At 38.2% G+C, this 13,140-nt stretch overlaps 1 protein-coding gene across 3 annotated transcripts in view; it reads right to left on the bottom strand.

The window, feature by feature from the left end:
* The window catches only part of VPS13B (vacuolar protein sorting 13 homolog B), a 690,921-nt gene that overhangs the window by 186,914 nt on the left and 490,867 nt on the right, over positions 1-13,140 (bottom strand). The window lies entirely within an intron of this gene.

Here is a 13,140-nt window from a genome sequence, read left to right as displayed (position 1 = left end):
AAAAGTTTCCTGAAAATCGTTCCAGCTATTTTCTCATTTAAGATGTTCCAACTTTACTTGACCCATTAGTCATCATATTACGTACATTTATGATGTATTTTGAAATCTATTACCAAAAACCCAATGGATTCAATATGGCTTGTTATACTCAAATCAAAACATTTATGAAAGAAAACTTCTTTGTTAAGTGCTTCTTCGTTTGGAATTTTATTTATAAGAGACAAAAGCTTTCAGACAAGCAAGGCTTGCTAGAAGTCACTGCACACACGCGCAGCTATGCAGACAGGAACGATGGCATCCCTTCCTGCCCTTAGTTTAGAGAGGTAAACACAAAGCACGGACCAAGTTGATAATCAAGACCGGCTTCATGCACAACAGTAACTCTAATAAAGATATTTTTAATGATTAGGTCACACTACATTTTTTCCTCTTATTTGGCTATTCAAAAGCAGATTTTCGATATAGTGTCTGAACCAAGTAAAGGTGCTCATTGTGATAAGGGAAGACAGAGAATCAGTATTCACAGGTGTGACAGCTGCCCAAGAAAATGAGATCAAGCTGTTTTCATGGGAAGTGTGAAGTGTAAAGACCTCAGTGGTGGCAGAAATGAGTGCTTCCATTAATAACACCAAGGGGGTGCGGGTGTACGCTGTCCCGCGTGGTGGTGAGGAGGCTCAGAGACATGGCTGACACACACCCTTGACTGCGAGAGCCTGTAGCAGTTCACGGTGCTTAATGCTGGAATTTGGGCATCATCACTGTCCGCGCAATTACTCAGGCACATATTCCTATGCTCCAGCATTGGCTTTTGGTGACTGTATTGCCTTCATATCCAAAAACAACAGCATAAAAATTCTGATTTTAGTGTAGTTGTACTGGTTTTCTAAAATGAATATATTGAACTGAACTGAAGCTAAATGAGCTTCTCTCTCTACGTAGTCATCAAAAAGGCTAAGTGCATGATGCTGCTCCAGTAATTCTGGCAGCTTCTGGGGTGCCTGTGTCCTTTCCCACTGTTCTCAATGACGGCGAGTACTCATCCTTGGAGACAGCTGATGTGACATTTGGGAACAGCCTAACACTGTTTTGAGATAAGGGAGAGAGGATTCCAGACTGAGGGAAGATTAAAAACACAGACAAGCCAATTTACAGAGGTTTCCACTGCCAATGATGAGACAACCTGAACGTCATTAAAAATAATGAGTTCAAAATAATATCAAACAACTGGCCACCTTTGAAATATGCTAAAAAACCAAGTACTTTTTTCTACCTTTTGAGGTATAATTAACAAATAAAATTGTAAGATACTTAAAAGCTACGTTGTGATAACTGATATACACTGTGAAAACATCCTTCCCATCTAGAAAACCAACTCATTTTTAAAAATGGGTAAATCAAAGGAAAGAAGTAAGCATTTACCCTATTCTTCTTAGATAAACAATATTACTGAGTAGAGGACTGAATGTTTCTCTTTATAGAAGTATCCCAGTTAACATACGGAAGAGAAATGCTGGATTGAAGACACTGCTGTTAGCCACTTCCAGTGAATTTAGTGTTTGAGCATCGATGGCTGTTAACATCACAAGAGACCTTCAGACATTATGTGCCTCCTGATGAAACAATATAAAACCTTTTTACAAACCATCTTGTTTAAAAAAGAAAAAGCATCTGAATCAGATTAATCCAACTACCAACTTATATGTAGGAAATAAGTAAGACAGGGGCACAGACAAAATCCAAACTATGATAAACTCTACAGAACAAATGATGTGGTTTCTGAAATACATAAAGTGCAAGAGATTAAAAAAGATAGGAGGGGAAACCTACTGATAAGAGAAAGCTGAAGACATATCAACCAACAGTAACAGACAGACCTTATCTGGCTCCTGGCTACACACACGCACCCACACACATTGTGATATTTATGCAATAATGAGAAATTTGAACAGTAACTGGATGTTTGAAGATATTAAAGAATTATTATCTTTAGGTTTGACAGTAGTGTTATGGTTATGTTTTAAAAACTGCTTATCTTTTTGAGATATATATCTGCCCACAAGTATACAGCCACAAAACATGAAAAATAGAGACACTTATTGAAGAAGATACAAGATACAAGAAACACTGAATGCAAGGCAACAATACCTCAGTCATTTTCAAAGTAGGCACCTCAGGACCTCACACATTTTTCCCAGCATCTCTTCCACTGTTCAAAATACTGCAAAATCCTTTACTGGAATCATGATCAGATGTCCCATTGTATTTTGCTGAGTCTCATCAACAGTCTGAAATCCCTTCCATTCCAAAGGTGACTTTAGTTTGGGGAAAAGCCAGAAGTCGCAGGACACCAAATCTGGGCTGTAGAGGGGCTGAGTCACCTGGGTGACTTGATGTTCCATCAAAAAAAAATTACACGAGACGTGATGCCTGAGTGGGCGTGTTGTCGTGATGATGATGCCAATCACCCGTTGCCCATAGCTGTGGCCTTCTGAATCATCTGAATAGTTTTTACATAGAGGTATTGTCTTAACACAAAATTTGAAGCAGATTCGTTGCTCTACTCTCCCAGTCATTTTGAATGTGATGTACACACAAGACACATGTTCACTCAATGGCTTCTACCACCTCCACTGACTATAGTACAGTGAAGTCATCACTGTTCACACATGTGCATTCCAGTCCTCTCTCCTTGGCTGCCAGGTTACCTTGATGCCATGCAAACCATTCTCATTTTCCTAACAATGGCTGGACTTTTTCCATATAGCTTTTGTTTGTGTACGTTTGTGTGTATAAAACATTACAGATTATACGATGTGTGGAATTTGCTTCAAAATAATACAGAAGGTGAGAAAGTGGAAAGGGATATTTAAGAAACAAAGTTGGCCAAATGACAATTGTTTAAGCAGCAGGTCCTATATACTATTCAGTCTACTTTTGTATATGTTTAAAAATTTCCATAATATACAGTTGTAAAAGGACTGATGATCACTGAATCCACAAGGTGGGGGCTGGGTCAGAGGGTGAAGGGACTAGGCAAAGGAAAAGAGGGAAACTCATGGACGTGCACAACAGGATGGTGATTGCCAAAGGGAGGGAGAGCGGAGGTAGAAGAGGGTGAAGGGGGATGGATGGTGATGGAAGGAGACTTGACTTTGGGTGGTGAACACACAATACAGTGTACAGATGATGTACTGTACAAGTGTGTACCTGAAACCTGTATAATTTTATTAACCCATGTCACCCCAATAAATACAATCAGAACAAAAAAAATAAAATGATATATGAATTTGGTACATGAAGAAGTGATACTGGAAGATGACTTCCAGCCATTAAAGCCCTCTTTTCCCTCTTCAACTTCAAAAATTGATCTTCCTTCTAGCTTCATGGAGAAAGTTAAAACCATGAAATTTCTTTCAGTTACTTGCTACCAAACTGAAAAACTACTGCATATGCCATTTTTCTCACCTTTCTTAATTTGTTATGCTTCTCTAACCTAAAACCTGTTTTTTTCCACACGCACATTGGATTCTTCTTCTCAAATTCTAAGGAACTCACCTTTATCTTTTAGTTTATCCAACTCTTCTCTCAACTGGATTCCTCCTGCTGATATTTAAACATGAGAAAGCCCAAGTCTCTCCATCATAAAAATAAAACCTCCAAACCCCGATTTCCAAACGGTCCTCCATACACTACCCTTATTCCTCGAAGCCAAGCTCCTCTGCTTCCACTCCCAACCCCCGCGTACTCAATGCACTCTAGACTGGTGTCCATCCAGGTCAACCCAAGGGAAAAACACTTGTCACAATGTCTTTAAATCTATCAGGTATTTTCAGATTCTCATTTTTCTGTGTCACTACTTGACACCACTGAGGACTTCTTCCTTTTGAAACAGTCTTTTCCCTTGGTTTCTTTTGACCTTATAACACTCTCCAAATTTTGCTCTTAGCCTTCAGCTTACCTTCTAGGCTTCTTCTCCTCCCGGCTAGTAAATACTGATCAGACACCTTCAAGATGATGTCTTAGGATCTTTTCTCTACTTCCTCTGTACACGTTCCTTGAATAATCTCTTCTGGGACCAAGACTTGAATTAGCATCTACATTCCAAACACTACGAAATCTCTAACCTTGTATCACCAGTCTTAGTGTCTCCTGTTGAGCTCCAGATATGTATGCACAACTGCCCCAAACCCCATACACCCAAGCCAAAGTCTTTGTGATCTTTCCCTCCTCCCGCAAATTGTGGGGGAGAGACTGCTCCATGATGTGACCGCTGTCTGCCCTGTGAGCTGGACCTGGACAAAAATGGAGGCTGCCTTCTGTGACCACCCCCATCCACCCCATAAACTCTATCTGATCATAATTCATGCTCATTCTGATATAAATCGGCTGCCCTCCCTTGCCTCCTGCTACGTGCTGGCTTCTGAACAGGTTGTTGTCCTGGCCTGGTTAAGCATGGAAAGCAATTCCCTGTATCTGTTAGTGTTTGCACATATATTACCCATGAGCATCTGCTCTGCCCCCAGCTCTACCCTGTATAATTCCTTGGTGACTGACAAGTCGCATGGGAATCCATTTTGTCTTACAGCTTCCAAAAACAAACCTTGTATGTAAGTTTCCCTTAATAAATTCTATTAATGACAAGACAGGAGAGCCTCTCCCTCCAGTTTTCCTGCCTTCTGCTCAGCAAGATGGGCTTTTGGTCTCAGGTGTGTCCCCTACGTGTGTGCAGGCACAGGTAAGACAAGACAAAACAACAAAGCCAATGTGGTTGTCTTCAAGCATTTCCCATGCCAGTTAAGAGGATTACCACCTGCTGTAATCAGCATGGACTGCCATAACAAAATACCGCGGACTAGCTCACACAACAGAAATGTATTCTGGGGGCTAGAATTCTGAGATCAGGGCGCCAGCATGGCTGGGTTCTGGTGAAGGCGGCCTTCCTGGCTTGCAGATGGCTGCCTTCTCACCCTGTCCTCACACGTCAGAGAGAGAGATAAGCAAGCTCTCTAGTGTCTCTTCTTGTAAGGACACTAATTTCATCTTGAGGGCCCCATCCTCAGGACTGCATCTAAAACTGATTTACCTTCCACAGGCCCCATCTCCAAAAACCATCACACCGGGGACCCAGGCTTCAACACAGGAATTTCTTGGCAACACAATTCAGTCCGTGGTGGCATTCATCCAATCAGCACAGACGGAAACCCAGAAGTCACGCTTCACTCCTACCCTCCACGCCCTCTACTCTACCGCCACTGTCTGTGGGGTCTCCCTCCCCAGTATCTAGCACATCTTCAGTTTCCCTGTTTATACCACCCTCCCTGACTCAGCCTGCCACAGTCTCACACCAGTACGACTGCACTGCTCTCCTCCTGGTCCCGTGCATCTCCTCTAGCCCCTCTGATCTCTTCTACATCCCGCAACTAGTCATCTTTCAAAATGCAAATATAACCGTATCAACATACACACGTACCCTCCCACCACATACGTGTCCCAGTTAAAGGTCTCCAGTGGTCTCCCAATGCTCATAATAAAAAAGATCTAAAACCCTTCATATCACCAGCAAGGCCGGGCCTCAGCCTCTCCCTTCACCCTCCCCTCTCACCACTGTGTCCTCACTCTGCCCCGCAGTCATTTCCTACAGTGACCCGTGGTTTCTCTCCCCCAGGGTCTTTTGCACCTTCTCCCCGAAATCCTTCCACCCCTCCATGTTCTTGGTTCTTCACTCCTTTCAATCCTGTGGAACTCAGTTCAAGTGTAGTTACTCAGAGAAGTTTCCCTAAGTCTCCACTTTTTATGTATCCACAGAACTTCACGACACTTACATTAGTTTATAATTACACATTACTTTGTGTGATTATCTGGTTCTGTCTTTTGCTCACCACTATATTTCCAGGGCTTAGAATGACACTTGGAAGAATGCAGTTGCTCATAAATACTTCTGAAAGTGAATAAAGAGTTCCGTCAGGGATTAAACCCATCATCTTAGAACTTGAAGGGATCTCAGAGCAAGTCTCTTATGTTACAAAAGGCGACACTGAGGTTCCAAAAAAGTAAAATGATTTTATTTAGGGTCATCTGCATGGTGACTGTAAGCCTGGACTATCTAGGTGACACTGGATACAGACGGTCCTGAAGGCCGAGGGGGGTGTGACTGGATGAACTGAGGGAGGTGGGGGGGTCAAGACTAGTGAGTTTGGCGGCAGAGGCTAATCTGGCAGGGACCCAGGAAACAGGATTATTGAATAAAAGGAGATTCTGAAGTGAGGACTGCAAGAAAACAGACTGAGGAAGCAATCCTGAGGCACAAAGCTACCCCAGGAAGGTAGCGGGCACAATGGAGGACCGTTTCAAAAGGAAAACTAGAAGGAGTTGGAATAAAAGGAAAGAACTGAAGGTGAGAGTAATGTTGTGAGAGGTCGTGAGTGGAGTAACACTGTTCTGTACAGAAATTTGAAGACTCTACTAAAGGGAAGAAGTGAGTAAGAGGGAGAAAAGTGGTTTAATTGCATGGCTGTACTTTAAATAACTGAGCATACCTAGTAGGCAGATGGAGAAACAGCCCTGGATTTGAGTAGTAAGTCAAAACTAGAACTAGGCATTCGGGAGTTGTTAGCCTAAAGGAGAGCTGAGGTTATCGTTTGTGTGGAGGGAGGTAAGAACAGAAGGCTCAAGACTGTGTCCTTGGGAAGGCAGAGGGCTAGAGCTGGGGGAAGAGCTGTGTGCAAACACAATGTTTGCAAACCTTCTCAGTTACGTAGAAGCCAGACAATGCACTTTTTCTCTTAGTGTACGCCAACTCCCCTCATTTGCTTGGGTAGAGGAAAGAATTAGGATAGAATTAGAGCACATGAAGAAATGAAAAATCTCAATAATCGCCACAACACTGACTCCCCTGCAGGAGAACTTGTGATTGACTGGCGATCTCGCCACCCCCACAGGCAGCTTCTGTGACTCTCTGGGTCCTGTTACTTAGTCAAGTGCAGTCCCCTACGGGGGCCACTGTCAGCCAGGCCTTCAAAGATTTATAGCCCCTTTATTCTACAGAGCTGGGAAGTAACTGATACAGATCCTACAATCAGTAACTTACTGATTCTAAGGTGAAAAACTTGGTATTAAAATCAGGTTATTCTTTGAATAAAAGAAAAATGTTTACTAAAAATCAGTTAGTTAAAACTCATCCATTTTCCTAATTTCTTTGCAAAATCCAAGTTACAGCTGAACTTGAAATAATGAGAGGACACCTGTATCTAAAAATTTTTGGCCCATTTCCTAGTTCACATCCTGATGTCAAGTTTACTGTTTCATTTTGATAAATCACGGGGAGTATAAGCTATAATAATGTAACGCTGACACTGCAGTTTGGAACCCATAAAACTCAGGAAATGTGAAAGTCAAGGTTCTTACAATTTTATTAGCTAGTTCACATTTCTTAAATGTAGAAGATAGCCCACAAGTATGGCTATAAAACTGAATTTAGATAAAGACAGGATTCCAATTATTAGGTTATGGTCCTTGACCCTATTTCTGGAAAGAGAAAAGAGGCAAAGGGTTAACTATCAGGGCTGTATTAAGAGAAATATATTTCAATGAGCTTCTTAAAATGCATTCTTTCACTTCAAATCTTCTTGCATTTAAAACTCCTATTACTTATTCTTCATTTACCACTCTGGAAAATGTCAGAAGGCTATTTGGGTCATCTCTTTCAGGTATCCTCTTTCACCCGAACCAGTCACCTTCAAGATGTCTGAATTAATCACTACTGAGTAATGGATTTAGGAGTAAAAGAATATATAAGCAGAGTCCACTAACAAAGAAAATACATTTTCAAAATACACATATTTGGAGGTAAACAATGTAAAATTTCTACTTTATATTCATATAAATATTCCTGTTGAATAGTATGTTATGTATCTGAGTTTTTAAAGTAGTATTTTACATTATTTAAATACATATTTTTATTCAAATCAAAGATATTTGTGGAAATGGAATATTTAGGATATTTCAAAATTTTTTAAAAGTAAAAATTAAAATTATTTCAACTAGTAACACATTAAGTTAATCCATGAAAATAAAAAAAAAACAGTATTCAAAACAGGATTCAACAAATTAAAAGTCAAATAAAATATTAAAACAAAAATCAAATAAAACTGGAGATGAAACCAATCCAAAGTTAGAATGAAATTAGAAATATTGAAAACTATTTAAATAAATTAAATTTAAAAAGAAGAGGCTAAAGAAATAATTTTATTAAGAGAAAAAATATTAGTGCCTATGCATGTTAACTAGAGACATCAGGTATACTAAAATAAAATAAATGTGAAATTATGCACATAACTTTGTGTTTGCTATAATCATGTTACTTAAATTATATGAGGATTGTGGTATGTGAATTGTAATAATAAACTGTATGAGAAGGTTCTCCCATTTTGGCACATTTTTTCTTTGTTGTCATTTAAATGTCATTTTATGGCCATAGTGACAGTGTTCAAAAATATGCCTGCAAAGGAACAATGAAAAAAACACCAGGGAGCTCAAATGTTTTTGCAAATGACCCTGGTTAATTAGAAAAATCTGCACCCTTCCCAGTTCTTCTTCTCACGTGTCAGCTCTCATTAAATTAAAAAAAAATCTCATTTAAAAGTTAAGAAATCCTATGGTTAACAAAACTTTTAAACTGGGATCAGTGGGAACATTGCTATGTTTCTGTATGATGTCATACCAAGCAGTTCACAGCTGAATTTGAATTTGGGAGATGTATGAATGATTTTTCAATATAAGGAATATCTGATCTAATGCTAATTTTTTCTCTATAGGCTAACTGTGCAGGGAACAGGTGGCCCTGCTTTCAATTATGGAGGGCTAGCATGCCAGTGTGAGGCCTGGATTAGTTCACCTTCTCATGGGGAATTTTCCTCGGTTGGGAATGGATTTATTATGGCTTCACACATGGAATAGAGCTCATGTCAGCTGAGGGCAGTGACACATCATATGATTCAAATTAACCTGCTGTGGACTGTTCCGCGGGGCTTAGATTGTGTATTAAAATGACGACATTTTAAAAACAGCTTGAAAGAAACCAGGATTGCTGAACTGCAATGGTTCCAATTTGTTCCAACTAATCTATCACCTGCTGGAGATATTATTCTAGTGGGTTTCTGGTAGCTGCTGTTCTCCAGGTTTCTCCAAGCCACTGACCTTGCTAATGGGTACAATTGTTGCCTCTGAAGGACGGAGGCAGGGGCTGGGAGAGCTCTGAAGGTGTGTTTGATGTTGAAGCTGGGACCTGCCATTGCTCTAAGGTACTATTAAGTGAACTGTAGAAGTAAGTGAATACTCAAGAACGTGAATTATTTCTCCAAATGCTAAAGAGTAGCATTTTTACCACCTTGTATAGATAAAATAATTCCTGAAAAAATCTGAAAGGTTGATTTCAAAAGCTGTTAAGTTCGCAACTTCATGAAGAAAATCTAAGGTTATGTAGCTCTAATAAGTATGTCATCTGCACTTCAGGGTCATAACTTTTATTGCTACTGAAGCCTTAATTCAATAGCAAGAACAGAATGGATGAAAATATACTATTTTAAAGATGTAGTATAGAACATTCTTTGAGAATGATACTCGATGACATGTGCATATAGGTAAAAACTAATGATAGCAAAAAATTCTTAATGATAATACTGCATAAAAATCAGAAGCAATATTTGCAATACTAAAAAATACTTTTTTATTTTTCAAGAAAAGGAGATAGTATTAGGAAACATTATAAAGCTGAAGTTGTTCTCCCCGTCTCAGCATAAATAATATTACTCTTAATATACTGTTACCTAAAATTTGGAAAAATATAATTTTCTTGAGTTGATAAAAATCTATAAAATAATACATTCCTAAGGCAAGACAGACTTTAATGTACCCTATTATTCTTATTAATCTGTAAATTAGTACACAATGGCAATCTGGCTGTAGAGAGAATATAATTATTCTATGGAATAACACTTACTTACATATACTTTAAATGACAAATAGTTTACAGTGAGGATGTGTTTGTCTAAGGGTAAACCCTGGAGCAGTTCAAGTTTGTTAATTTAGTGCTTTAGTGGAATCCAGCACAACTGATATATAATTTAAACTAATCTTCCCTCAAATAATTTATGGGAAAAAAGTACTCTTGATTAAAAGAGACTTAGAAGAACTGGACTCTTAGACTCCAAAGAACTTAAACCATTAACTGAACATTGTTTTAAAATTTTCATTAAAAAGTACCATTAAAAAAAACCCACTTATAATTTTATGAATCATTCTCCTCTCTTGTGCCCCAAATATCTGCAGTTTGGCCTTCAGTATCTGTAACTGATGGTATTAAGAAAATCACATATATGACTATATATATCATACACCTCATATTATATACCACAGCATCACATATATGCACACACATGCATGTGTACCTACGACACATCACATGTATGATATACGGTATATATCACACACCATATATATGACATGCCATCCATATCATATATGCAATGTGTTGGATAGACACACACTTTTTTCACATATGAATCATATAAAGCCTTGGTACAAAAAATGTAGTCTCCAGACTGATAGCAGCCACTTCATTTGGGAGCTTGTTAGAAATGTAGAATTTCATGCTCAACTTCTAGGACTATTAAATCACGTTTTTGTTTTAACTAGCTCCCCAGAGACGTTTCAAAAGCACACTCAAGTTTGAGAAGCACCGCTCTAAAATAACTACTTCAATTCATTTATTTAAAAGTTTTAGTTTCCAGAGAGATTATTACTATTATTGAATGAACATAAGATTAGCAATAGCATATATGTAATTTCCAATTTAAAAAAGTGTAAGAAACGCAAAACAAGTATTTTTTAAAATCACACTTCAACTACACAGTTGCATTAAATTCTAGAACTATAAACATACACTTTTTGATTAATTCATTGACATTTCTCTTAAAATTTAATTTATTTGATTGCCATGAAAATACAATACAACAGAAAATACGATTCACCACTGATTTGCAGGTCCCATTCCTTTTACAAACAAATCAATCAAATGTAAACTAGAACCGAACTTTCTGGTCAAAGTGAGTGAAAGACTGTGCCTAAACACAAACGAAATCTGACACTAAGAAAGAAATAAGAGGTACACCCCAGTCTCCCAGTGATCTCTCCATTAAACTGACCCTATGATCTTACCCTATTTCCTCCATTCTGACATGTTCAGTTTTTTACATGTGAACAACTCTAAAGTCAGGAAGTGTCTTGCAACGGATGTAGTAAGAACTGTAACATAGTTTAAACAGCACATATTTTTTCTTTGTCTTAGTGGTGTATGAAATCTTTTTTTCCTACAATTGGTGGTGGCTTAGATTCAGTGAAATATGGTACTTCACACTCACTAACCAAGTATTAGGATCCACAATCCTGCCAATCCATCCATTACCTCACCCGAAGGCTTCTTCCACTTAATCACCCCCTTAGCCTTCATCATGAGCTTCTAGCTTTCCTGTGAGTGTTTAAAACCCTGTCTAGATACTTATAATGGTTAGAAATAGTTCTTCACAAGCCCACAGTTTTAAATCCCATCGATAGTAAACATGCTTAACAAGAAGTGGGCCCCAGGGAAGAGGTCGATGATGACAGTTTCAGGTTCTGTTTACTGCGGACATGATGTCAGGCCACCTTCTCCCTTGTGAGTCGTGGATCCTAAGGCCTTGGCAGGCATGGCGCGCGGACTCCACCAGGTCCGCACCTCAAAACGCATGCCTTTCAGAGTACTGCCAGAGATCTGAAGACAGTAGCATCACTGTTTCGATTCTTAATGAATAAACTAATATTCTTTTGATGACTAGTATGTTCTGAAGCACTTCAAGTATAAAATAAAATAAAAACAGAAATGTAATATTTTCTGTTAAATATTGGGTTGGCCAAAAAGTCTGTTTAGATTTTTCCGTAAAAATAACGTATTTTGCTGTGTATAATGCACACCCATATTTTTGGTCCAAACTTTTAGGAAAAAAATCATTCATTTTAATTCAAATATTTATTTATTTATTTCTATTTAGATACTTGATTTTGTATTACAAAGAAAATTTAGTATTTATTTTTGAACATGTTATAATACAAGAAATTTTATGTAACAAATAATTACAAAACACAAGAACAGATACAAGGTATTTCAGGTACTACCCATGTATAATGTGCATCCTTATTTTTCTCTAAAAAATTTTGGCTAAAAAGTATGCATTATATACAGCAAAATAGGGAAAAAGATACATTTTTCATTTTCACCAATAACTTTACTGATGTGGACATTTTGAGTATGTCAGTTATCACCCTCATGGTATAATTTTCACTGTTCTCAATCAATGTTTCGATTTGATTGTTATCAACTTCAACTACCCAACGGTGGAGCACTGTCCACTGGAAATCTCCATCACAAAACTTCGCAAACCCCTTTTGACATGTTCTGCGAGTCACAGCACCTCCTCCAAATCCTGTACAACTGTTTTTATGCATTTCAGCTGCGTTTTGACCTTCCTTGAAATTAAATAACGCATAATATGCTAAAAATGTTACGTATTTTCTTTCATCTTCAATATTAAAGTGGCTGCACAAAAATTCACCAATTTTTATGTCTTTTTTTTAATGCACGCTGATATGACACCTGTCATAATACAATCTAACAAAAGTGTTTCGAATGAAGGTGAAGACAACTAAGCGCTACTGGAGTAATCTTATGGAAAAGAAACAAACGAACTTTTTGGCCAACTCAATCAGTAGTTCAAATTTCACTAAGGTGAGGAAATAATAATAAAAAGAAGAGGAGGCAGAACAGGAGATGAAGGAAGAAGAAACAGAGCAAGAAAAAGAAAGAGGAGGACAGGGTAAGGGAAAGAGAGGAGAAATCTTTAGTTACATAACAATTAGTATAGAACAGAAATGACTGAGGTCTTTGGAGTCATAAAGACCTGGGTTTTATTGGATTGTCTGCTGCTATGACCTTGGGCAATTTACATCACTTTTTTTATTCATAAAATAGGGATAATTATAATGCCTATTCCTTGGGTTATATGAGTGTGTAGTGACTGGAACATAATAAGCACTCGATATACTTTTTAT

Source organism: Sturnira hondurensis, unplaced genomic scaffold (genome assembly GCF_014824575.4).
Source record: "Sturnira hondurensis isolate 20B ecotype Veracruz unplaced genomic scaffold, ASM1482457v3 Scaffold0006413, whole genome shotgun sequence".
NCBI classification, from domain to species: Eukaryota; Metazoa; Chordata; class Mammalia; order Chiroptera; family Phyllostomidae; genus Sturnira; species Sturnira hondurensis.
The sequence above is the reverse complement of the archived record's forward strand: the minus strand, read 5'-3'. Positions and strand labels throughout refer to the sequence as shown.